This window comes from Symphodus melops, assembly GCF_947650265.1.
Source record: "Symphodus melops genome assembly, chromosome: 14".
Classification (NCBI taxonomy): domain Eukaryota; kingdom Metazoa; phylum Chordata; class Actinopteri; order Labriformes; family Labridae; genus Symphodus; species Symphodus melops.
In genome coordinates this window covers 3,470,636-3,489,279 of record NC_136704.1, presented here as the reverse complement: position 1 = coordinate 3,489,279, position 18,644 = coordinate 3,470,636, and the positions used below count along the sequence as shown (strand labels likewise).

At 44.7% G+C, this 18,644-nt stretch overlaps 1 protein-coding gene across 3 annotated transcripts in view; it reads right to left on the bottom strand.

The window, feature by feature from the left end:
• pard3aa (par-3 family cell polarity regulator alpha, a) overlaps positions 1 to 18,644 on the bottom strand; it is a 354,935-nt gene that overhangs the window by 322,708 nt on the left and 13,583 nt on the right. Inside the window, exon 1 of one of the 3 annotated variants that reach the window (XM_079361706.1) lies at positions 16,132 to 16,516. The exons of the other annotated variants lie outside the window; for them this stretch is intronic. The gene's annotated coding sequence lies outside the window, so the exon portion shown is untranslated. Of the gene's footprint in view, positions 1 to 16,131; positions 16,517 to 18,644 lie in introns of those variants that run through there. 3 annotated transcript variants of the gene reach the window in all.

Below are 18,644 nucleotides of genomic sequence, written 5' to 3'. Positions count from 1 at the left end.
TTGAACTTCAGACGGGAGGAGTCGGAGATTAGAGGGCACGGCACACTCACAAAACATCGACATCAGGAGTGATGCTCAGATACTCTGCTGTCAACACATGTCAAGCTAACTCATAAAACTAACCACATGTAGGTCCCTGTTTTGTTCTTCTTGACTTTACAACTTTCACACACTTCAGCAGAGAGAAAAAAGGACCTGACCCTACATGCTCAGTCTGAGCTAACAGCTAGCATGTTGGCTAGCCTCTATCCCAGCATGAGCACTTTCAATAGCATGTTAACTAGCATTCTGTCTGGAGTAGCAGGAGAGGTGAAGCTTGTTTGGGCAGGGAGCCAGAGGTCTCTCTCTCACACACACACACACACACACACACACACACACACACACACACACACACACACACACAAAGCTTACACACTTTTACTGAAGCTCCTGGGAACGAAACATGCAAAGTAACGTTTACGATTTGACGACGAGGCTGAAGGTTGAAAATCATTTTTAATTTCAGAAATGAAGAGCATGAATGACTTCAAGACTTAAAGCTACAATAATAAACAGTTAAACCCAGATACTACTGGAAAAGACAGTCCTACATTATACAAATAGTTTTAAAGGCAATGAGAGACTTCTAAGGCGGACAAAGTTCTCTATTGAACCTCGACCTCGGACCTCCCAGTGGAAAGAGAAAGCAAAAGACCATTTCCTTTTCTTTTTTTTTTTGGGGGGGGGGGTGATAAAGAGTTTATCTGTGCGTCCCTCATGCTCCTCAGTGATCAGCTGGGGGAAACAGAGGGACAGGGAGTCAGGTTACTGGGAGGACGTTTAAAGTATTCCCCTCAGGGAGACGTTTTCAATGAGGCCATCTGCTCCTCTGATTTAAGGGGAACATGCGATCAATCAGGGAATTATAAGATCACAAAAGCCTGTAGGGTGCGCTTCACTTCACCTCTCACATGCACGTGCAGGATAATTGTTATTCCTCATCATCACCTGCGACGCCCTCCACAACCTGGCTGCCCCCTCCCTGTCTGAGCTCCTCCACCGGCACTCCCAGGTCCTCAGGAGAAACGCAGGAGAAACGGCTTTGGAGCACACTTCCAAAAAACTTCCAAAAAACATCAGAGACCCCCTCCCTCAAAACTCACCTCTTCTCCACATCTAACTCTGTCCTCCTCCTCCTCCTCCTCTCTGACACTGTTTCTTCTTCGTGTTGTTGTTGTTCTTTGTTTGTGCTGTGTGAGTCGAGTGTGTTATTCTGATTATGTGCGAGACAATGAGAGCTAAAAACAGTGTCGTTGTGCAACAACTGAATAAAGACCAAAAGAAGAGCGATAAATGAACGCTCTCATTGGATGTACCTCTTTGAAGTTATTGTTAGTCTGAGCTTTCCATATGCAAAGGAGCCCCACCAAAATCCACAACTATAACACAGCGCTGGAATGAATCCCTGTAATTTTCAACGAGCGGAGCAGAGGCATCGCAGGCTGCCAGTTTGTGCAGAAAGGATCAAAACCCTGCAACATGTGCATTAAAGCTCTGACCTCGGCGCTGCAAGGGAAGGCCTGCGAGCCTCTCTCTGTTCTTATGGAGGCAGCAGTCAGCAACCATTTCTGCACACTTTGTTTATTATCTCATAAGCACAGAGGTTATGGCTGCCAGATGGGACTCCGAAACAAGGCCAAGAGAAACACAGAGCGCAGGCTGAATCCCCGAGAACAGACAGCTCGCAGTGGAGATGTCACGAGACACACACACACACACACACACACACACACACACACACACACACACACACACACGCCTTCACCGTGTGCAGATGTGGAACACAGAGAGGTCAAAGAGTGCTTTCAAGGATTTCTGTTTGTTGAGGAGGAGGAGGAGCCTGTTTAAATAAAAGTTGACGAATGGAAACAGGAGTAAACTTCACTCCATCATGGAGTGATGATGTCAGCAAATCTGTAGATCAGTGCAGCGAGCTGACTCGGAGGGAGACGCAGTGCATGCTGAGACTTCACTACTTTGCACCTTAATAAATTTGCCTTCAGTGGTTCGTGCGCTCCAGTGTTTTCTTTGGATTCTGCCTGAATGAAGGAGTCCATCAAGTGATGTTTTACAGCAGCGAGATCGTGTCTCCTGTTACTGGAGAAATCATTTTGTGCATTCTTTGGATTGTCTTAACTTTATTGGGAAAGTAAAGTGAATTAAACGGGGGAGGGGTGAGAGGGGACGTCAGTCAGCACAAACGTTCAGTGTTTATAAAACTCAAAAAGGAGTCCCAACATATATGTTTAATGCACGGGCTCTTAGAAAGCGTGCTCACACACAGCTGCTGCAGCCTGCATTGGAGGCAGATCCTCCGTGTCTCATTTAAACAATGAAAGCAGCTCAGGTGTCCACATGGCATCATGCATGGGACGTTCAGATCAGATCTACACGCAGCGTGTTTATGAACTCACTCTCACCTGATCCTTCTGGTTATTCTGGTTATTTTTCATGAGCACCTGAACGCAGCATATAATTATCAAATCAACGTTCAAGGTATGCAGCTGTGTCACATCTGTCACACAGGCACGATGTTGAGATTTACCGACTTCCTGAATGCATCAGCAGGGTTCGATCCGATCTCTATTCAACAAACACAGATTTTAAAAGTGTTCTTCTCCTCTGAAGCACAGACCTGACAACGCTTGACTATCTGCATCATGATGTTGTCCTGTTAAATCACAAGATCACGCCGCTGTGTAACTTTAGTTCTACTGTTGAGCTGAGACTCAACACATGAAGAGGAAAAGTGAAGGCTTGGAGCCATTGATGGGAAATTCCCATCTGTTCCCAGGGGCATCTGTCAACTCACAGACAATGACCGATGATGATTGCAGACGGGTTCAGAGAGCGAGTGAACGCACCATGGTCGACCTTCATTAGACGTCTTGTGTTGATTGGAGGCCTTTAAAACCTTTGACCTCGACGTGATTTGAACACGCAACCTTCTGATCTGGAGTCAGACGCGCTACCGTTGCGCCACGAGGTCTTTCCTCCTCAAAATGCACGACGAAAAGAATCAGCTCTGAAGTCATGACATCTGGACACTTTCCAAACTTTTTTCTCTTCATGTGTTGACACTGACTTTTTTTTTTTTTTTCATAGAAAACTTTCGACCCTACTAATGCCGCTCTGTCACACTATCTTCCTGCAGAGGTTCTCCACCATGAACACAGAAGAACAGATATGCAGCGAGTCTTACAGAGCATGAGCAGAATCACACTCATGTGGATCGGCTTAATTTAGTCGCCTACACACTTCATAGTTTCAGATTTTTGACAAACTCACAGTTTTGAAAAGATTTGACCTCGACGTGATTTGAACACGCAACCTTCTGATCTGGAGTCAGACGCGCTACCGTTGCGCCACGAGGTCTCATGAAAGTGAGAAAGACACGTTGAGTTGGAAGCTGTCAGGCTGTGACATCATGCAGAATACCTGAAGAGGTGTTTTAAGGATCCTACGACTTCAAACTCTTCAGCTCAGACAGCTCAGCTTCTCCTACACACACATGAACACATTTGAACCCCAGAGCTCACTGTGAGCTGCACCACAGCTCTCCAAAAGGTTCATCACAGCTTTGCAGCCGTCTCCACTCTGTCACATCTGAACCTGTATCTGCAAGGAGCACATGACGATGACACGACACGGCCGTGTGGCTGTAAGATGTGCTCGCTTTTTCCTCCTTCCTCGCTGACGTCACAAGACAAAAATAAAGTGCTAGCGTGTCGCAGTGCGATCTAAAAGGTGACATCATCATGTCCTGCACGCTGTACAGAGTCGTCACACACAGGCTGAAGTGCATTCAACAAGTGCTTGGTGAAAACTTGCAGCCTGAAGCATGCTGTGTGTTTGTGCCATAAAGAGAAGCACACATCACTGCTTGCAGTTCCACACAGCGTGACCTCAGTGCGTCTCATATCTGCATACTCGGCCTCTTTCTTTGATTTGGTTTCTAAAGACGATAGAGTAATCATTGCACATCGTGTATATGTACATACAGTACGTCCCAGCAGTGACCCACTTCAGTCCCCTGATTTACATTTGTCTTTTGTTTTCCTGTAAGCGAGCGAGCTTTTACCTCAGCTCAGCCTGCAACCAAACAAACAAACGTGACCTCTTTTCTCAGACGCATGTTTGGAGAAGCAAACGCAGACAGACAGAAACCTGCTCGACAATCATTTCAAAGTTTAACAAATAATACGTTCTCTCCACATGCAGCGCTGCTGTATGCTGTGGCCGACTTGGTGGACAGGTTCCCTCCTTCATCTGATCTAATGAGGCGCTTCAAGCTTTAGGAAATGCTTATTGACCCTGCACAGGAAGCATCAGGCGACTCATCGGGAAAGCGCCGCAGGCTAAAGACTCAAGACAACATCGGTGGGAAATGTCCGAGCAGGTTAGAGGTGAGAGAGGGGGAAGTTAAGTGAGGGTGGAAAAGCGTGCAAGGACAGGAGGAGGCACGTGAGCGAGAAAGAGAAGAAACACAGCGTGTTAACGTTTTTGACAGAAGAGAGAGTTTGTGCACAGCATCATATTACAGGATCATGTTCAGATCTGCAGGATCTCAGGGAAAAAGCAGGAATGAGCATTCAATCCTGTAGGAAAGAAAAAGATTGTGTATATCATTCTGTAGCATCAAACTCCCTTTAACAAATCTGTCAACAACTCTGTCCTCTGACAGGATTTCCATATTTTGGTTTGTTTTGGTCCAAGCGGAGCACCAGGGTGAACCGTGTGTTGTTCACCTGCAGACACCAGAGGGTTAGCTTGTGCTAGCGCGTGGTAGCTTGCAGTGCAGGTCCATCCTGCAGGGAGAGAGAGGCGTCTCGGGCCGACGAGGTCAGGAGGAAGGCTTCAGTTTGAATGCTGTGTTCACAAGCTGTAACCGACATTTCTCCTGACTCCACCTTTAAAACAAACACGACAGCAGATGGGACGAAGACAGAATCACACAAACTATCTGCTGTTCTGAAAACTGACGCAGGAAGAAGAGACCCGAGATGTTGGGAAGCCGTGACAGCAGATCGGACTCCTGATCAAGAGGCTGTTTGTTTGAATCACGTCGGGATGAGTGCGACGGAGCGAAGCCTTCGGAGATCAGAGCTGCACAGCGAGGTTTTACACGACTAAGCTTCTTTTCGAGGAAAGAGCCTCACCTGAGTCAGACTCACAAGCTGCTGGTCTCAGATTAAACACACACTCTGCTCTGCTTTCTTAGAAGTCTCTTTGATTTAGTCATTTGCTCATATAAAGGCAGAGCAGCTCGGATTACTCATCTATTAGCACTTCCTCTAACACTGTGCCAAGTGCCGGTGGGATGTGTCGTTTTTGTTCATGCAAACACAGACAAAAACAGGGATCAGTTTGAGATCCAGGACGGGGACGTCAGAGTCGTAACCAGGTCGGTCTGGGTTTTAAGGGAGTTCATGTTTTCTTTATTTACTGGAGGACTTTCCTTTATAATCCATCGCTGCTCTAATTCAATGATTAGAAACAAGTCAAGAGTTCACTGATGTTAGTTACATCCTTGTAAGTGTTGATCAATCAAAAGATGTCCGCACCTTCACTTCTCTTAAAATCAGAGAAAGTCTCATTGATAAAAAAAAGGTTAAAAAAAACGTGCTAAAGCTGCAAGGTGAGCAACCCGTGTCTTATCTGTCTTTAACGAGGCTTTTATCACGATGCCACTTTCTGCAGAGTTCACATATTCACCAAATCAAACAGCAGATCAGCCTTTAAAAAGACTCTTCAGGGGCCGTGAGCGGAGCGAGCTGGTTTTCTTTCTCTTAGCTTATTACAATCCTCACCTTTCCTGCACGAGTGATAAGTTGGGTTGCTCCGATTCTTTCATTTTCAGTTTATTAAGGTCTCGCTGTCTAGCTGGATCGTCCAGTGTGTGCATTCAGAAGATTATATTGTAAAAAAGAAAACTGTGGTCTCCTCTTGATATTTGAAAATCTTCCGTGTGGAAGCAGCCTTACTCTGCTAAAGGAGTATGGTGTGAGGAACGGGTCACTGCCTCTTTAAACCCAACTCCCTCAGAACACTCTGGCTCTGTGTGTGTGTGTGTGTGTGTGTGTGTGTGTGTGTAGAGTAGCTCACACTGCTCCCAGCTCACATGTTGTTTCATTTACCGTGCAAACATGAAGCAGAGCATTTTAATCCTTCCTTAGTTCACACCTCGTTTCTCTGAGCACCTTTTAGGCACTTGTCCACATTATTCTACGTGTTTGCACATCGATAAAGCCGAGCACACAGCTCACAGTCTGCGTGACGCACACACACACACACACACACACACACACACACACACACACACACGAGAACAGTCAGCTCATGTTTCACAGGTGGTTTCAAAAGACTTGAATTGTGCCATCGAATCAAATATGTCTCAACTCTGCAGTAATGATGCTTTGACATAAAGATCTCAATCAGTCCGGGGTGGAGACGATGTGCTCATGACACAGAGGACCGACAGCTTCTGAGTCCAGATTTATATCAGCGTCGGCGTGAGATTTATGGAGAGCAATATGAGAATCATGAGGGTAACAGGACTTTCAGGTTGTCGAGCGTCCTCTGTGTCAACTCTTCAGAGCAGCGTTAGGAGTTAACACACACACACACACACACACACACACACACAGGGCCTCTCACAGGCTCGCTGGCAGCAGGAGAAGCCTGGCTCTCACTGCCTGTGTGCAGACATGCGTTTGTTTGCAAAGTGTAACTGAAAAAGATTTCCGGGATTAATGTAACTATTCTGTCCGCTTAATGCTGGAATATAGATTAATCAGTGACACAACAGAGTCCAACTCTCTCCCCTCTGTACAGACAAGAACACAGTATGTGATGTTTGTTTTCCTGCAGCAGGATTCAGCTGTTACACAAAGAGACAAATCTCTGTTTTATACTTGTTTCATTTAAACCAATCAGTCTCCGTCTCACGCTGGACTGAGAGACAGTCATGATGCAATGATTTATGATATATTGACCTTATAGCTAACGTTGTGTCCTAACAGCGAGCGAGCGTTGGATATTGCTTCCAATCACATGTGATGATGAATCCGTCAAACATTTAACCCCTCGATGCCCGTTGTCATAGATTTGCATCAAACCGCTTCTGCTCCAAATGAAGCCAAAACAGCGTCCGTATTCCTCCACTGCTGTTTGATGCACTTTCAATACAAACCTAGGAACCTCATGCAAGCATCAGTTTGTCATATGACCAGTTGTATGTGCTATTTTTATGTAATATCTATTTTATGTGCTGTTTTCAAATAAACTTTCTCAACTTAATTTAGCATCTACTTGAAAGCAGAAACACGTAAAAAAAAATGTTTCAATACTTGGAAACAAATTCAAATATTTCATTCTCTGCTTCTCTGACATGCGGTGCGTTCGTACTGAAGGTGGACAAAAGGAAATCTGATGCTTAAATCAGGACGCTCAGAGGCTCGATGAATAAAGGTGTTCCCACCTGTTGACGCAGATCAGAGCACGACATGTAAGTCACACACGTGGATGATATACATGCATCACTCTCTACACCAACCTGATGATCAAACCCTGGACTGATTCTCAGTAGAGTGACAGGAGGTGTTTAGTCAGTGTTTCCTCGCTCAGATAAAACCTCAGTGTGTGAAGCTGACTGTATGTCTGAGCTGTACAGAGCGTTTTAAATGTGTCCTCCCATCACTAATGAAGTGTGCACAAAGAGAGAGGCGCTGTCGTCAGAGGTCTCATACTAAACGGTGGGTTTGAAACATGGGTGCAGCACAGGAGGAGTGAGCTCACATGGGTTCGATCATCTCTCCACAGGAGCAGCAGCTGGAAAGCATAAAGTTAGAGAGGAGTGAAAGTTGTGATGTTTCCAGGCTGCTCGAGCACTGCGACGCCTACATGACGACTCACTCTCTCTTTCTGCTAATGGACAAACCGTACAACCTCAGCACGGATTGCTTCACCACTTTGTCTTCGTGTCTCAACGTGATCCATCATCACACTCTTTGCTTTTATCTCGCAAACAGCTTTTAAAATGTCTCTGAGGCGTTCTCCGCATTAACTCGCAAATCCATCAGCGGATGATGAGCGTTAAATCACAAAGCATCGTGCAAGATTGTTGACGCATCCAGCTCTGTAAAAAAAAACAACCTGTTGACTGCGAACAGCAAGAAAAGAAAAGCTGGAGATGTTTGAGAAAAATTAAAAATTAAAACGAGAAAAAAAAAAGAGCAAAGAGCCGGGACAAGAGAGTGCAGAAGGAGGACGAAAGAAAAGAGGGGCTGATAAAAATAAGGACGAGGAACACGAGAGGGGAAGGAGGTTGAGAGGGAATAAAAAAGATGTTGAGAGAAGGCACCTCAGGCTGCGCTGCAAGGTTAAAGCTAATGAGCTCAGTGTTTATCGACGAGTAAATTAGAGACACAATTACGGCAGGGAGAGTGGAAAATGTTCCCTTGCGTGCACGCACACATGCATGCATACACACACACACACATCTACTCTCTGTAATTCCAGGACCTGCTGATGCTTGAAACAAGACTGTAGCGTGAAGCAACCTCGATACATCTCATTCCCTTGGGCTGTGCATGAAGACGGGGTGCTGCTGAGCTGAAAATAACCTCCAGGGTGGATTCAAAACAGCATGAAGCTCGAGGATCGCCTCCAAAAGAAACCAGACAAATCAACTTTTCTCTCTGACTCCATGTTCAGCTCAACATCACTGAGCTTTAAGGTGACGTAAGTGTCTTTGTGTCTCCGTTGTCCCCCCTCGCCTGCAGTCCACTGCTTTCTCTGAGGTTGTTCTCATTAATGTCAGGGAGTGATGGAGGAGAGCGCCATCAATCTCCCTTTAGGACCGCCGGAGTTGAAAGCCCAGTGTGAGAGGAGAAAGCCACAGGACGGGAGAAATGTCCCTGCTTAGGGTCAATGCATGTCTGCTGGTAGAAGTAAAGCCTGATTTATATTCATGACAGCAGTAATACTTGTGTCTGTATTGCTTTGCCATTAAACTGCCAAAACAGGAGTTTGTGATGTGTGCTAGTGTAAGAGCGTTTTCAACCATGACTCAGCACGCGTCACCCCTCAAGTCCAGATCGATTGACTCGTGTGAGAAGTCTGCTCTGTGATCGAACACCGGGCTCTTCCCTGGCCCAGGTGGAAGAGGTGTGCTCACTCACATGCACATGAACAGGTATGAAACAATAAGAGATGCATGGACGTAAGAAGGAGGTATCTAACGACACTGATTGAAAATCAGTCACAGAGTCAGTCAAGTTTCAGCCGTGAGTTCGGTCTTCTCCTGTGCCGACGCTCTTTGGAAACTCAAGAGTCCTTCATGATCACCTAAAGCCATTCGCTGTCGTATCATAAGACCTGACTGTGTTCAGGTCCGGTCGGGTTTGGAGCCTGGTTCAGGTCCGGTCGGGTTTGGAGCCTGGTTCAGGTCCGGTCGGGTTTGGAGCCTGGTTCAGGTCCGGTCTGGAGCCTGGTTCAGGTCCGGTCTGGAGCCTGGTCCAGGGCATTGAGTGCACTCTGACTGTGAATCTACAGGTTCTGCAAATCCAAATGCCGGTCTACGTTACAGCTTCATGTGGAAACAAGCAGCTTGAAGCACAGTCCTTCATCATGCAGGGTGAAACTTCTACGTGCAGACTGAATGCAGAGAGCAACATTTAGACAGCTGATTAATGAGACACAAGGACAAAGGGAGACTCTACGGGGACACATTGAGACTCGGACTGCAGTGTCAAAGTCAAAGCAAATCAACCAATCCAACCAGCTCCCTGCTCTGACTTTGAATAGACCTGTTTATGGAACTAAGCAGACTGATGTAATGCTAAAGCTAATCCTGCAGCTGACACAATCATCAATAAGTGTTGAAAGATACGAGCGGAGATCAGAGAGCAGATTTGGGGCTTTTGGCTGATAATGACTGTGCAGCAGAGGAGTCGAGACAGAAGTTTGCAGGTTGGACTTTTTTTTCCCTGGGAACACGGCGGGCCCCGAGTGAAAGCAGGTGATGAATGTTTCAGTGCCCCGGGGCGCTCTGTCGTTTGTAAAGAGGAGGGATGATGGGAAATCTATTTGCTTGACAGACAGGATTAAAGAAACCGGCTCAACCAGACCATTCACCTGCAAGCTGACAGTGAGCTCATACATGGACACACACACACACACACACACACACACACACTTCTCTTCTCTCCAGGATGCCATGAACACATGCCAAATGAAAAACAAACATCAAACTGTCAGGAAGTTGTGGTGAGCAGCAGATGCACTGTGAGCTCAGAGAGCTCGTTTGTCCACATGTTGCTGAACACACAAAGAGCTCTCAGGGTTCGTTCGTAACGTGATCCCAACAGATACCCAACACTCCTCCAGAGAGCACCTGACACGTTCTCTTCAGCAAAGTCAAGAAATCAGAACCATTCGCTTTTTATCACTTCAGTCAAACAAACGATGAGAAGAGCGTTGAATCACCTTACATAACAAAACGTCTGAACCAAGACGATTCACCTGAACTCAGCACGAAGATCAGCACCTGGAAACATCCAACATCCACGTTCCTTCATTCAGATGTGACAGAAGAACCAAGAACGTGTCGAGCATCGAATCAGTCTCAAACACTTCTTTTTCTCTTCCTGTCATGTTATTGTCTCTGTGTGTTTGTTTGATCCAAACAGCCAACCTGTCACCTGTTTCTACTTTTATAGCCTGCTTCTTTGCCCCACTTGCCTTAATCTTGCTTGTGCACAAGTAATAACAATAATAAAACATTTTATTTGCTTAACACTTTACATTCATAAGTCTCAAAGTGCTCCAGAGTTTTAAAGAATAAAAGAGAGATTAGCAGGAAGCTCTTTTAAAAGCTTGGTTTGAAAGCAGCTGCAGTCTGTGGGGGGAAAGCCCTATCGCTCACTCCTATTTATTTAAGTCATCATTAAATTGCACCAGGTCGCCCTGTTCCCTCCACATTCAAGTTGTTTTTCCTGGTTGGAACGTTTAATCGTAGAAAGAGAAGTGATTGATTATTTGCTTTCCTTTCTTCTTGAGGTTTTAATAACTGAGCTACGAAGCCAAAATCTTACCAAAGGGCTCCACTGACATTCATACATGTACATGTACCAAACAGTGCAGACTGTGAAGGACTCAACAGGAAACACGTGCTGCATGTGTGAAAATGAAAGGAAACTCCTGACAGCTCTGTCCTGAGGAGCGACGAGCTGAAGAGTGAATGAGGGGAAACAGAGGGTCCATTTTTAGGAACTATTGATGTGGTTGCATCCCACACACTCAGTCTGGGAGTGACTAATTAGCCCAAATAAAAATCCACTTTAAATCTCAGAAGATAAACATCTCCACCTCGACTTTCGACTTCACACTATCCAAGACAATCAATCTGAAAACAATCAAACAAATCTGTCACTGAGAGAGATGTGGTGATGTGGTTGTCTCGCATGGAACGAGGTTGCTTTATACTTTATTCCAACATCAGGTAGCGCTGACATAAAGGGGAAAAAAAACTGTCATCACAGCATCTGGCTCTTCTTCACCCACCATCTTGGATAAATTGCAGAAACACTACAGTGCGTGCTTTTCATGTCATGTGGCCTCCAGAGGCGCCTCCCCCTGTCCAACAGGGAAAACATGCACGCTGTGGATTGTTTGAAAATGTTCAGCCTGCTCTTACACTTTCAAGACAATATTCAGGGATGCATACTTGAAGACATCTTCAGATTAAAATCAGTCCATGTTAAAAAAGCGAGGGATCCGGTGCACAAGGGGAAAAAAACATTTTCCTGACAGCTAGCGTAAGCGTCACCAAACCTTCAAACACAGAAGTGATTCCCTCGTGCGTACAGAGAAGTCTTGATCACAGCTTCCCTTTCCTTCCTCCACTCAGAGACTGCTCAGTCAGCAGTTATGAATTCTGGTCCCATCTCTCAGGCACATGTGTTGAAGATGTGAAGATCTATTTGCAGGGAGTTATTTGTGGGCTGTCTCCTGCCCTCAGGCAGAGCTGATCTCTAATCACAGGGTGTGAGATGGTCGCTCTGTCACTGACAAACCATCTGCTATCAATGTACTCCAACTCCAGCTCCAGGAAAACCCAAACCCAGCTCTGTCTCCGGAAGTCTACAGTCTCTTTTGGATGCTTCTCAAGAGGGGACGTGTCTTGTTTGTGATGTTTTAAGACATTTTCACAGCGGGTCCTAAAGAGGAACATTTAGGCTCAAAGTTTAATTTAAAAGCATCTTGATTGAAGAGAAAACTCTCAGACAGACCCAGATTTCAAATTTCAAAAAAGCTCTCATGTCTTAGTCTGCACTGAGTGACCCAGTTTCATGGTCCAAGCAACAACTAATCATAGCACAACATGTTCTGTGACCAGAACAGGAAATCCCTCTGCACAGACACATCAGGAACTTTACATATTTGTCAGTGAAAGTCTTTAAAGCAGATAAACAGTATTTACAAGTGTGTCTGCGTCACACACGCTGAAAATTAAAACATGTCGAGTAATCCAGTCCTCCGGTGAAATCACAGGCTTAGTGCTGGGGGGGGGGGGGGGGGGATCCCTCCTCTTGGCTTTAAGACCAGCCACTGAAATCCTCAGAGGAAAGGGTGTGCCAGCATTATTTTGTTTTTTAAATCATGATAGACAAGTCATGAAGAATGTGCCTGAAGGGAGAGGATGCCCTGCATAATGCTCTTTGTCTAGTTTTTCTTCTTTCCAATATGGATGACAATAAAATCCCCATCATGACTCAAACAAGGTGAAAGCAGACAGAAGTCGCCCTTTTCTCGAAGCCCTCTCTCTGGTTAGGTACACACACAGCGCTCACCGGGTTGTTCCTCTCCTTGGTGCATGTCAGTTCAAATAAAAGGCATCTCAGCCAACATGAAGGAGAAAAAAAAAACACTGAGTCATCTTTGAATTATTTTTTCTTTTCATGAAGAACGAAGTAGCCTCGGGCAGCAATCGCATATTTGTCTTTGTTGTCGAGCGATGAAGAAGTAGTTCACGTTCTGAAAAGACCACGCATGAAAAAGCTGCAGCCGAGGTCAAGAAGCAGAACTCGGTGTTAGAGGGACAACCAGGGGGCATTGCACGAGGGGGCATTGCACGAGGGGGCATTGCACGAGGGGCTCAAGATTTTGAGCTCCACCTAAAATTTCAGCAAACGAGAGCTCGAGGATCTGTGGGCAGTTCAATAAGAAATGTCTTTAACTCCAGTTAACAACAGCTAGCTAGCACGACGCAGCGGGTCACCTGACGTGCACATCGCTAAAAAAAATATGTTATCTTGTAAACCTCCCGATCCCCTTCATCAGAACCTTTTACATCCCATTTCTTTATTCATCATGATTTTTGTGAAGTTTAATTACCAAGTGATGAAAACTAAGACGTAATCTACTTTCTTTATAAACATCCAGCCTCTATAATAAAGCTGCAGTAACATTGCACTGTGCTAAAACGTCAGCAGTTCTAACTTTGCCTTCAATGTTGAGTTTTGATCTGCAGAAAGAAAAAGCTCACTCATTCATACGTCACAGAAACAGCAAACGTCCCGAGATGAGAGTTTCCTCAACGATCATTCAGCAGAGTTAAGCCTCCCTCGCTGAACTCACAAAACCTCGGAATATTTCCACAACAGAAACTCTCGAGTCGGGGCAACAATGAACTCCCAGCAAGGGAAGTCCTAACTTTGATTTGAAATACTTTAAGCTCCAGAGCACAAAACCTGCCAAACCCTTTTTCCCTCCGACGTTCATTAACTTCACAAAGAGAAGAATCCGCTTCAGCAAACTTTTTTTCCCACTCTCCAAACTGCTCTGCTTGGTTTTAAAATAAATCAGTCCAAATGAGTGCAACATCCCACAGTGCAGCCATCGTCTGAGCCCGTCAAACATCAGGGATTTATTCTCCTCCTGTCCGCCTCACTACGCCATTTCCATTTCACAGCTCCGTCTGGATGCTTCACAGGGTCTCTGGGGGGGCCGACGTTTGGAAAACACAAAACAGACAAACAACTCAAAGACAAATCACAGCGCTCTGTGAAGTACGAGAAGCATGAAATTTTACTTTTTTCAAATAACGTCCACACAGAATTTTACTGGAGATGCAGCGATCGTGAAAGTCAGAGTCGAATCCTGATGTTTTCCTCCACATCGTGTCGAAGGGTGTTTGTGAGGTTAAATCATTATTACTGCTCCCTCCACTTATTGAAATGTCTCACATCCTTCCAACACACAACACGGCTCACAGTTTCTTTCATGAGAAGAAAAATCAGAGTTTGTCCAACAGGTGACTTCTTCTCCCTGATGTCTGAATCTGCAGAAAGGTAAACATGATGCATCACTGATTCACAGTGTTTGTTAACATGGCTGACACGCAGGTTCACCTGATACATTGGCACATCCCTGAATCGCACTTAATGACCATGCAGTTTAAATATTGCAATCAAGTTCATAATGACGACCAGGTGATGCTCCATACACTTATGACAGGTTTGTTAGCGGTTGTCTTAGCAGCGTAATGCTGACGACAGGAAGGAGACATTATTTAGTCATTGGCAGAAGGAAATGAAAAAAAAGCGCCCTCGCCAAAACAATAAAAATGATTTAATTTGACAACATAATAGATTCCAGAGCAGCGGAGAAGAAGTTCATGAGAACGGCTACAGCTGATCGTTAGACGTGCGGCTCGGTCGCCTCGCTGAGTTAATCAGGCTAAAGTGCATCGAGGGAGCGCGCCTGTATCAACAGCATGAAAAATGAAACTCACACTGGAAATGAATTCTGAATAATGAATGCAGAGAAAAAACCCTGAAGCCAAAGCCAGTTAAAAATTAAAAATGTGCTTTACCTACAGTACGTTATGAAGCACAATGAGGGCTTCAGTAACCTGGTACGACTATTTTAGTTCATCAGAAATCACCACTTGAGTTTCCTGCTGGAAATACGGCAACAAGAGAGAAAACTGAACTCCCTGTTTATGTAGAAATTGCTTAAATCTGAGGCGTACAAAAAGCAGCATCGTTTCAGTACCGACTGTGTGCAGCTGCAGAGCCTGCTGTGCAGCGTGCACTCAGGCCTTTATCTTCAGTTCTTGGAGCCCCACAGGTCTCTGTGACAGAGTTTGTGTGCCTACGTTTGCAGCTACACACGACAGCAGGCTGTTACTGACAAACAATCCATTTATGATTGTTGTGATAAACACAAACAATGATATAAGTAACCGAGTACTAACCAAACAGAAGGAACTATCAACGCTTGACATCACAAAGACTTATTTGACTTCCTCGTACAGTCAATGATCCGTGGATTATGAACTGTAAGGGTTGAGTTAGTTATCTACAGAGGGCGTGAAGGCGGCTGCCTCGACTTTAAAGCGCAGCAGAAACACTGATACTCGTCGTGTATTGTGTTGTATTATTTAGATTCAGCGACGACAGATCTGCTGTGATATACAGGCTGATCCTCTCACAGTACACAAACGTGTTTATTTTCTGGAGGCATGGAGAGAGAGGGCTGTGTGTGACGCCCGAGTGTTGAAAGGCCCAGAATGCATTAGTGGGATCAAAAGCAAAGAGAGACAAAGCCACAGGGACACTTTGATGTCCTTTCTCAAAGTTTTCCAAATCTTACACGCTTCAATCCAATAAGTCCCATGTTGACAAAACAAATAATAAACTGCCATATAAATCAATTAGCAATTCATAATTGCAAATGTGTTTTCCCATGCAGCGTCTGCACAGAGGCTCATTACTCAACCTCCTTCTCTGCGTCATCGTTCATTCATCTGCTGTCTGTTACTGAGAGACCGTGGTCGCACAGGAAGCCTTTTAACATGTGAGGGGAGAGTTTCATCACACGCTCCTGTTTCAGCCAGCGTTTCACACTGCTGATTTAAATGTATGTAAATGTTTCAGGGAGAAAAGGAGGAAGAAAGCACGAAGATTACACCGCTGACAGAGAGGTCCAAGACAGTCCAATGACAGACAGGCGCTTAAAGGTCAAATATGGAGACTTAAAAATGGACTAAACCTTTCATATATGTGTTTTTTGAGTACTTACTCAAAGTCAAAGAAATCCTTCACTGTATAGTTGTAAGGGTACGGGTCTCTGTTTGTGCTGCCTCCATAACGTCATGTAAGTTATACTGGGATACATTAGCTCGTCTGTAAACGTGCTGTCTCCCTCAGGTCGGCTTCTTCATCGGGGGGCTTAAAAGGCGGCGGGACTGTATTCCAAAATGTGGGCTTGTTTTTCTTCCTCTTATTGTAAATACTGGCTCACTGTGACCACGACACACACTGTGATAACAGGCCCGTCGTTAAAGGTTATTAGTTCCACCTGGAGGTGAAAGACCAGGCACACAGTTCAACAGTGACCGCCCACTTCATCCAGACACTTCACTGAATCTTTATATCAAGAGATTAAAAGTGGAACCAAGACAACCAGCCAGCCCAATACTTATCTATTTATTATTTTATTTATTGTTTTATTTCAAACATGTGGATACTCCTGACTATAAAACTTTGATTTGGTGCAAGCATCGGAGAAAAAGAAGGAGAAATAGCAAAGCTAAAAGACCGTGTACATGTTTTTCTTCTGGAGTAAAGGAACTACACATCCCACAATCCATTGCAAAAGATACAACTTCTCCTTAAATGTGACCTATGTTGTTGTTTATCCAACTCTTTTAATGTCATGAAGTTTTTGATGTTGATAATAAACATTGTATTCACTGCAGCATGGCAAGGTTTTTACTACAAAACTATCTCTTCCCATATAGCACTGAGGGGCGGGAAACATCACCATGGTAACAGCAATCAGAGACGTGACACCCTATGATTGTGGGTAATGTAGTTCTTTTCCTCCCATATTACGAACAAACAGTCTTTTTCTGATAACGAGGTCGACGTCCGTTGAATCGTTTTGCTCGAGGTCTCTGATGGACATGAAGGCGGATGAACTGGAGTTTTACTTCTCTGTTCAGGACACGCTGCAGCTTCACTTCTGCACTTACAGGATTAGATTTCTTTTTTATTATTTCTCTGAACTTTTTTTTTGTCAGTTCTCTTCAAGGTTTTTTTTTCCCCCCTTTTTGCTTTTCATATTTCATATAACCTTTCAAGGTGTCACGGTTATTTGGACGAATAAAGCCCCTGCATTAGGACTCATTTAGGAATTAAAGCAGCATCAAAGACCTGATTGTGTTGTTGCAACAGGAAAGGCTCTTTGCAGAACATCTGTACCATCAATTATCCACATGATGAGAAAATAACCTTACAGGTGCTCGCTCTGAAAGACGTTAATTCAGGGGTCTTCGTCTTAATTCTTGGACAAACAAACCCTGCCTGCCTGTCTGTTCTGTTGCTGTAATCTTGGCAGCAGAAATAAGCTGTTGACAAAACAGTGGATCACACCCAAGAGAGCCTGGCGTGGCCTGCATGTCGAAACACCGCAAACCACATAGTTGGCCTTTGCTACAACTTGCTCACAGTTGGATCCAGCTGGAGGCAAGAGTTGTCATCTCACGGAGATTTGGGAAGAGAAAAACAAGGGGGAACAACTGGATGTACTTAAGAAAGCTACTGTACTGAAAACAACACTGAACGGGTCTCATCCAAAGCATGAGCAGGTCACTGCTTAAATGCACCTTTAAAGCTAATATACAGTAGCTGTAAAGCGTTTCTGTCGGGTTGGTATCCACTTGACTCGGTTGACTCTGGGGTCAGCTTTGACTTCAGTTCGAGCCATCAACCAGTGAAACAGCCAGCGAGTCGAGCAAGTCAAATGAACCGTCAAATATCGTCCCACAGCTCATACGTACGGAGTTTTAGTTTTGCAACCAGGCGGGCAGCTCTGAGGGCAGAAATGATCTCTGTGGTCGAGTTAGTTTCTCACATGCACAGTCCAAAAAGGTCAACTTTCTTCCAGTGCTGCAGAAAATCACAAACGTAAAACGAGAAGAAGAAACTAGAAACAAAATGTCTGTGCATTTATTCATACTTTTTCAAACGGACCAAGGCCAGGCTACAATGCTGCGTTACCTTTTCTGCACCCACTCACGTACAAATACACGGATTCGATTATCTCTGTTTCTGAGAAATGATTGTGTAACTTCAAGTGGAATCTATAAAACTGAGACTGAAGCTTCTTCAAAGAGTCACTAGTGGAGCTACAGCATCACTGAATGGACACAATAAGTGCTTGAGTATAAAAATGGGGCCCCACTGTAAGACGTGTAAAGCATCGACACTGAAGCAGACTACATTTCAGAGATGTCGGGAGGGTTGAAAATGATTTTCTGTTTTAGCAGCAACGCAATATTTCCTTGTTAGCTTGTCACCTTTCTTACGTTTTTTCCATTTTCCAAATCCAAACAAGCGCTTCAGTCCATGTTTCATCGATCTCATGGCAAACAGCACTTGAACCTTGAATCTTTTGGAGAGAGTCTTGACAGAGCAGGGTGAAGTCGATTTACATTTAGTCAGACTCTCCACAGACAGCCGTCAAACCTGCAGCAACTTGCCAGGTGAAAAATGGAAAAGATAAAATCTTCATGTATGCAAAAGAGAAGA